This window comes from Papio anubis, chromosome 20, assembly GCF_008728515.1.
Source record: "Papio anubis isolate 15944 chromosome 20, Panubis1.0, whole genome shotgun sequence".
Taxonomy (NCBI): domain Eukaryota; kingdom Metazoa; phylum Chordata; class Mammalia; order Primates; family Cercopithecidae; genus Papio; species Papio anubis.
In genome coordinates, this window is record NC_044995.1 from 37,075,123 (window position 1) to 37,083,543 (window position 8,421).

Below are 8,421 nucleotides of genomic sequence, written 5' to 3' on the forward strand. Positions count from 1 at the left end.
TTTTTTTTTATGGCTGAATACGATCCCATTGTGATTATACTCTACCACCTGCCTGCTTATTTTTCTTCTTCCTCTTCTAAATACCTATCAAGAGGGAAGTCTGTGCAGAAAGAAACTCAGGATGGCGCACTCAAACTTTTTAAGGAATAGACTGGCAGGGGGGTTTGCCCTAAGCAGCTCCCAGCTTGACTTTTCCCTTTGGCTTAGTGATTTTGGGGTTCCCAAACTCATTTTCCTTTCACAAAGCCAACCCCATCAGATTCTCCAAGGTAGGCAGCCCATTGATAGCCACAAAAATCCACCTTCTGGGATGCAGAGCAAGTCGGAGGGTTGCATTCTCGCTACCTGCTGGAGAAAGATGGAGAGTAGACTGGGTAGTTTGAGGGGAGTTGGGACAAGGTGTGGGAGGGGCTAAAGAAACCACACAGGATTGCAGAATCCATGCAGTTCCCTGGAGCAGGCAGCATCTGGGAGTTATTACCACTCCTGGGCAGATGCAGAGAGGGGAGGGAGCTGTTACTACTGGAACCTAGAGAGGGCTGCCAGCCAGGACCCTGTGCTCTGCAGTCTAAGGCCAATCTGCAGGGGGATGCAGGGAGGGACCCAGGAAATACATACTCTGGTCTCACCCTCTTTCATCCCTCTTGCCTCCTGTAAGGGCTTCCCATTGCTTGAAGCCAACCAGAAGACAGAAGACAAGGCTTCCTGTTGGTTTGGTCCATGAACCTGGACACAGAACAAGGGGAGGACAGATGGAGAACGTCCCTGGAGGCCATCTAGAAGGTCTCCAGCATCATTTCGTGTGGAGCCCTGAGTTAAAAGAAAAATTAAAGAATGGGCTTCTCTGGGGTTGACAGAAGCAAATGTTCTGAGAAACGAGGTCAACTGCAAAAGGCCCACTAGCACCTAGTGCTCAGCTCACAGCCCGCCTGCACCGTAGCATCCTGTCTACAAGCATTCAGCTCACAGCCCACCTGCATCCAACTATCCTGTCTACAAGCATTCAGCTCACAGCCCACCTGCATCCAAGCTATCCTGTCTACAAGTATTCAGCTCACAGCCCACCTGCACCCAACCATCCTGTCTGCAAGCACTTCAGCTCACAGCCCATCTGCACGAAACCATCCTATCTACAATTATTCCGCTCACAGCCCACCTGCACTCTTTGCAGACAGCAGACAACCTTCCTTCTGCTGTCTTACCCATTGCATCCTTGCAATGCATGTCCCCCTTTCTTTAATAAATCTGCCTTTTTTTTTTTTTTTTTTTTGAGACGGAGTCTCGCGCTGTCGCCCAGGCTGGAGTGCAGTGGCGCGATCTCGGCTCACTGCAAGCTCCGCCTCCCAGGTTCACGCCATTCTCCTGCCTCAGCCTCCTGAGTAGCTGGGACTACAGGCGCCCACCACCGCGCCCGGCTAGTTTTTTGTATTTTTAGTAGAGACGGGGTTTCACTGTGGTCTCGATCTCCTGACCTTGTGATCCGCCCGCCTCGGCCTCCCAAAGTGCTGGGATTACAGGCGTGAGCCACCGCGCCCGGCCATAAATCTGCCTTTTAAAACTCACTCTTGTCTTGGTAAATTCCTTTACCCCCTGCATGCAGGTCTCAAACAGTTGTTGACCATGACGTCTCTCACTAAGACAGAGTTGCCAGGGTGGTACCGGGCCTCCCCTCCCAGTGCAATGCCGGGCAGAAAGTATATGTTAATAAATGTTGATGAAATAGCCAGGAATGAGAAGGAGACTGACTTTTTAAAATTATAAAATACACATAACGTAACATTGACCATTTCAAAGTCGATGGTTCAGTGACTTTAGTACATTTGCAGTGTTGTGCTACCATCATCATTACCAAGTTTGACTACAGTTTTCACCTTCACAGAAGGAAACCCTGTACCCATTAGCAGTCATTCACCATCGCCCCCCGACTCCAGCCCTGGGCAACCACTAATTGGATGTCTCTCTTTATGGATTTACCTGAGCTGGGTATTTTATATAAATATAAGCGCAGACTGAATTTGGGAGGGGGTATCCTGAATCCCTCAGTTCTGACTTTCCCCTTTTTATCTCCCCTGAAATTCTACTTTTAGACAATTCGCTTGCATATCAGGTCACTCTGGTAATGAAAGAGGGGGGATCAGGAGAGGGAGACCTGGTCCTCCTCCCACCTCCTCTGCTCCCTCTGGGCCCTGGGAACGGTGGGGAAGCTGTTAGCCGATAATGAGACCCCCGCTCCCTTAATGACTCTGGGGGCTGCGGGGATGCCTCAGGCTAGCTCTGCCCTAATTAATTAATAGGGAGCGTTTCCCACAGAGGAATTAGCCTCAATTCCTCAGTCTCAGGCTCTTCTTGGCTCAGCTCATGTTCAAGCTCCACCTTGCAGCTGGGGCAGTCGTCTGGGGCAGCCTGGGGTGCTCCGTCTGCACTGCCCTGCCCTCCTAATGCTAGAGCCAGAGTTGGAGCCTCTGATCAGAGTGGACCGGGGGTGACTGGAGGTTTCAGCCAGACAGAGGTGGGCTCCAATCTAGCTCCACTCAATTTTTTTTTTTTTTTCTTGAGACAGAGTCTTGCTCTGTAGCCCAAGATGGAGTGCAGTGGCACGATCTTGGCTCACTGCAACCTCCACCTCCTGAGTTCAAGTGATTCTCCTGCCTCAGCCTCCTGAGTAGCTGGGATTACAAGTGCGCACCACCTGTCTGCCCACCTTGGCCTCCCAAAGTGCTGGGATTACAGGCGTAAGCTGCCACACCTGGCCCTGACCCTGCTCTTTATTAATTCTGAGGCCTGCTGCTTAACCTCTTTGAGACCCTTTTATATCCATAAAAGGGAGCTGGCAGCCTTTACTGTTGAGAGAGCAAGAGATCCACAAGGCCACGATGAGGTTAAGATACCAGTCCCGCATGCAAAATATAAGGTAGCACCAAAAAACTCGGCGACTAAACTAAATAATGTTCCAATGTCAATAATTAAAAAAACCCAACAACTCATGAAATTAACGCAAACAATCCATGGTTAAACCAAATAGCAGAATGTTCAAGACGGAATCAGTAAGCATGTTGAACTGAGTCATACAGGAGCCTAAAAAGTGGAAGGCACTGGGCGCAGTGGCTCACGCCTGTAATCCCAGCACTTTGGGAGGCCGAGGCGGGCAGATCACCTGAGGTCAGGAGTTCGAGACCAGCCTGGCCAACGTGGTGAAACCCCGTCTCTACAAAAAATACAAAAATTAACTGGACGTGGTGGTGGGCACCTGTAATCCCAGTTACTTGGGAGGCTGAGGCAGGAGAATCGCCAGAACCCAGGAGGCAGAAGTTGCAGTGAGCTGAGATCACATCACTGCATGACAGAGCAAGACTCCATCTAAAAAAAAAAGCAGAAGGAAAAGTAGGAACTTTGGTCCCGTCTTTATTTAGCATGTTGATCTATTTTGTTCATTGTGGATTTTTTGTGTTCATTTGATTTCTAAAAAGATTGCATTGAAATATTGTTTCTCTTTAATATTGGGGATTTTTGGCACTCCTTTACTTTTGTTTTATTGAAGTGAAATTTGTGTAATGTAAAATTAACTCTTCTTTTTTTTTTTTTTTTGACACAGAGTCTCCCTCTGTCACCCAGGCTGGAGGGCAGTGGTGATATCTTGGCTCACTGCAACATCCTCCTCCTGGGTTCAAGCAATTCTGGTGTCTCAGCTTCCCAAGTAGCTGGGATTACAGGCGCACATCACCAGCAGCTAATTTTTGTATTTTTAGTAGAGATGGGGTTTCACCATGCTGGCCAGTCTGGTCTTGAACTCCCGACCTCTAGTGATCCATCCACCTCAGCCTCCCAAAGTGCTGGGATTACAGGCATGAGCCACCGCACCTAGTCAAATTAACTCTTAAAGAGTACAATTCCCGGTGTTCTGTAACCATCACCTCTATCTAGGTCCAGAACACTTCAATCACCCCAAAAGCAAATCTATACCCTTTAACAGTCACTCATCATTTCTCCCTCCTGCAGCCCCTGGCAACCACAAATCTGCTTTCTAAATCTAGGATAGGATTTGCCTATTCTGGACATTTCATATAAACAGAATTATATACACTTACGTGGCCTTTTGTATCTGACTTCTCTCACTCAGCATTATGGTTTTTTTTTTTTTTTTTTTTTTTTTTTTTTTTTTTTTGAGACGGACTCTCGCTCTGTCCCCCTGGCTGGAGTGCAGTGGCGTGATCTCGGCTCACTGCAAGCTCTGCCTCCTGGGATCATGCCATTCTCCTGCCTCAGCCTCCTGAGTAGCTGGGACTACAGGCGCCCGCCACCGCGCCTGGCTAATTTTTTTGTATTTTTAGTAGAGACGGGGTTTCACCGTGTTAGCCAGGATGGTCTTGATCTCCTGACCTTGTGATCCGCCCGCCTCAGCTTCCCAAAGTGCTGGGATTACAAGCGTGAGCCACCACGCCTGGCCAGCATTATGTTTTTTAAGGTGTGTTTTAAAAATTATATTTATTTTAAAATTTTATTGAAATGACAGATAAAATTGTGTGTATTTATTGTGTACAGCATGTTTTGAAGTATACACATACACATTGTGGAATGGCTAAATCTAGCTCACCAATATATGCATTGCCTTCCAAAGTTCATTTTTGTGGTAAGGACATTTACAATGTACTCTCTCAGCATTTCTCTAGAATACAATGTATTGTTATTAACTAGAGTCACCATGTTGCACAATAGATCCCTTGAAATCATTCCTTTTTAAAAAATTTTTTTTTATTTTAGACGGAGTCTTGCTCTTGTTGCCCAGGCTGGAGTGCAGTGGTGCGATCTTGGCTCACTGCAACCTCCGCCTCTGAAGTTCAAGAGATTCTCCTGCCTCAGCCTCCCAAGTAGCTGGGATTACAGGTGTGCACCACCATGCCTGGCTGATTTTGTATTTTTAGTAGAGACAGGGTTTCACCATGTTGGCCAGGCTGGTCTCAAACTCCTGACCTCAGGTGATCCGCCCACCTCAGCTTCCCAGAGTGCTGGCATTACAGGTGTGAGCCACCGCACCCGGCAAAAATTATTCCTCTTTACTAACTGATATTCGGTATCCTTTGGCCACCATCTCCCCAATCCCCCTACTTGAGTCTCTGATAATCATCATTTTATTCTCTGCTGCTATGAGTTCAGTTTTCTTTAGATTCCACTTGTAACTGAGATCATGTGGTATTTGTCTTTCAGTGCCTGGCTTATTTCACTCAACATAATGTTCTCTAGGTTCATCAAAAGGAAATCCTATTATTTGTTCATGTTGTCATAAAGGACAGGATTTTCTTTTCTTACAACTGCATAGCATAGTACATTTAAAAATCCATTTCTCGGTGGACACTTAGATTGCTTCCATATCTTGACTACTGTGAATAACTTTGCAATGAGCATGGGGGTGCAGGTATCTCTTTGAGATACTGATTTCATTTCGTTTAGATATACATATCCGGTAGCGGGACTGCAGGATCATATGGTAATTCTATTTTAACTTTTTGAGAAACCTCCACACTGTTCTTTTTTTTCTAGACAGAGTCTTGCTCTGTTGCCCAGGCTAGAGTGCAGTGGCATGAACTTGGCTCACGGCAACTTCCGTCTCCTGGGTTCAAGTGAATCTCCTGCCTCAGCCTCCCCAGTAACTGGGATTACAGGTGCACACCTGGCTGATTTTTGTATGTTTAGTAGAGACGGGTTTTCACCATGTTGGCCAGGCTGGTCTCAAACTCCTAACCTCAGGTGATCCACCCCCCTCAGCCTCCCAGTTTTGAAATTACAGGCACGAGCCACTGTGCCTGGCCTCCATACTTTTTTTTTTTTTTTTTTTTTAAATAATGGCTGTACTAATTTACATTCCCACCAACAGAGTACCCGGGCTCTCTTTTCTCCGAATTCCCCTGACCACTTATCTTTTATCTTTAAAAAAATTTTTTTGACCCGGCGCGGTGGCTCACACCTGTAATTCCAGCACTTTGGGAGGCCGAGGTGAGTGGATCACCTGAGGTTGGGAGTTCAAGATCAGCCTGACCAACATGGAGAAACCCTGTCTTTTCTAAAAATACAAACTTAGCCAGGCATGGTGGCTCATGCCTGTCATCCCAGCTACTTGGGAGGCTGAGGCAGGAGAATTGCTTGAACCCAGGAAGAGGAGGTTGCAGTGAGCTGAGATCACACCATTGCACTCCAGCCTGGGCAACAAGAGAGAAACTCCTTTTTAAAAAACTTTAAGTAGATTTTGGGCATACTGTGCAGTTTTGATACAAGGAAATATTGAATAGTGTTAAAGTCTGGGCTTTTAGTGTAGCCATCACCCAAATAGTGTGTATTGTACCTAATAGGTGGTGTCTCATCCCTCAGCCCCTGACCCTCCCACCTTTTGGAGTTGCCGGTGTCTGTATATCCATGAGTACCCATAGTTTAGCTCCCATTTGTGAGAACATTCGGTATTTCACTTTCTTCCTTCTTTTTTTAAAGACAGGATCTTGCTCTGTTGCTCAGCCTGGAGTGCAGTGGCACGATCACGGCTCACTGCAGCCTTGAGCTTCTGAGCTCAGGTGATCCTCCCACCTCTGCCTCCTGAGTAGCTGGGACTACAGGTGTACATCACCACACCCAGGTTATTATTATTATTATTATTATTAGAGATGGGATCTTGCTATGCTGCCCAGGCTGGTTGTCTCCTACTCCAGAGCTCAAGTGATCCTCTCTCCTTAACCTCCCAAAATGTTGGCACTACAGGCATGAGCCACCACACCGGCTAGTATTTGACTTTCTGTTTGTGAGTTATTTCGCTTAAGATAATGGCCTCCAGCTCCATCCAAGTTGTTGCAAAAGACATTATTTCATTCTTTTTTTAATGGCTGAGTAGTATTCTACGGTGTATATTCTGACAGGCATTAGGTGATGTCTCATTGTGGTTTTAATTTGCATTTCCCTGATGATTAATTATATTCAGCATTTTTGGTTTCATGAACCTGTTGGCCATTTTGTATGTCTTCTTTTGAGAAATGTCTATTCAAGTCCTTTGCCCATTTTCTAATTGGGTTATTTGTTTTCTGAACATAAGGTTTCACAGAGCAGGAGCACCATCATCTTGGACAAAAACCGCCACTTTAAGTTCCAGCTCCTTTTCTAGCCTCACGCATTGCAAGGAAATCACCTCTCTTCTAACTACAAGCAGACAGAAAGAGCAGACCATAAAACACAAATAAGACAGCTCGGGCACAGAGGGAGGTGGGGAGAAAGTTTATTGGGTAACGACCAAACTGCACCCTCATATAATGGACCCCAGTAAAACAGTGGGTCTTAATAAGCACATTCCTTTCCCTTCAGGTGCCCTAAGATAGGGAAGCTAAAAGCAGACTTGGGGAATATGCCAGGAAGCTCTCCACCTCCTGGGTTCCAGCAATTCTCCTGCCTCAGCCTCCTGAGTAGCTGGGATTACAGGTGTGCACCACCACGCCCGGCTGATTTTTGTATTGTTAGTACACATCTGTGGTCTCAGCTACTTGGGAGGCTGAGGAAGTAGGATCGCTTAAGCCCAGGCATTCAAAGCTGCAGTAAACTATGATTGCCCTACTGCACTTCAGCCTGGGCAACAGAGTGAGACCCTGTCTCAAAAAACCAAACCAAAATGAACAAAAAAACCAAAACAGAAAGGGCATGCTCTGCTGGACTAGGCTCCCTGAGTTGCTTTGCAAATACTTTCTAGTTGGGCGCGGTTTGAGTCTGAGCTGCTGTGGAACCTATCAGGGGAGATGCATGATGTGCTTGTTGGGCTTCAAACAGCACGGGCATATTCTGTTCAGAGTCTCTGCATTTACTGTTCCCGCTACCTGGGTTGCTCTTCCTCTAGTCATTCTGCCTGCTCACTTCCTTATCTGCTTTGCATCTTTGCTCAAATATCACCTTCACACTCGGACATTCACTAACTGCTTAATGAAGACTGTGACTCTCTCCTCACCCTCCATATGTTCTTTTCCTGATTATCACTATTTTTTTAATTTAAAAAAATATATATTTTTCGAGACAGAGTCTTGATCTGTCGCTCAGACTGGAGTGTAGTGGTGTCGGCTCACTACAACCTCCGCCTCCTGGGTTCGAGCAATTCTTCTGCCTCAGCCTCCCAAGTAACTGGAATTACAGATGTGCACCAACATGCCTGGCTAATTTTTGTATTTTCAGTAGAGACAGTATTTCGCCATGTTGGCCAGGCTGGTCTCGAACTCCTGACCTCATGATCCTCCTGCCTCAGCCTCCCGAAGTGCTGGGATTACAGGCGTGAGCCACCGCGTCCAACCCTGATTATTTTTTTCCTCCATATGACTTATCACCGTCTGACAATGGTTTGCAAAGGGTAGGCTGCAAATCCCTAGGGTGTGGTGGCCTTGAGACCATTCAGGGGGTCTGCAAGGTCAA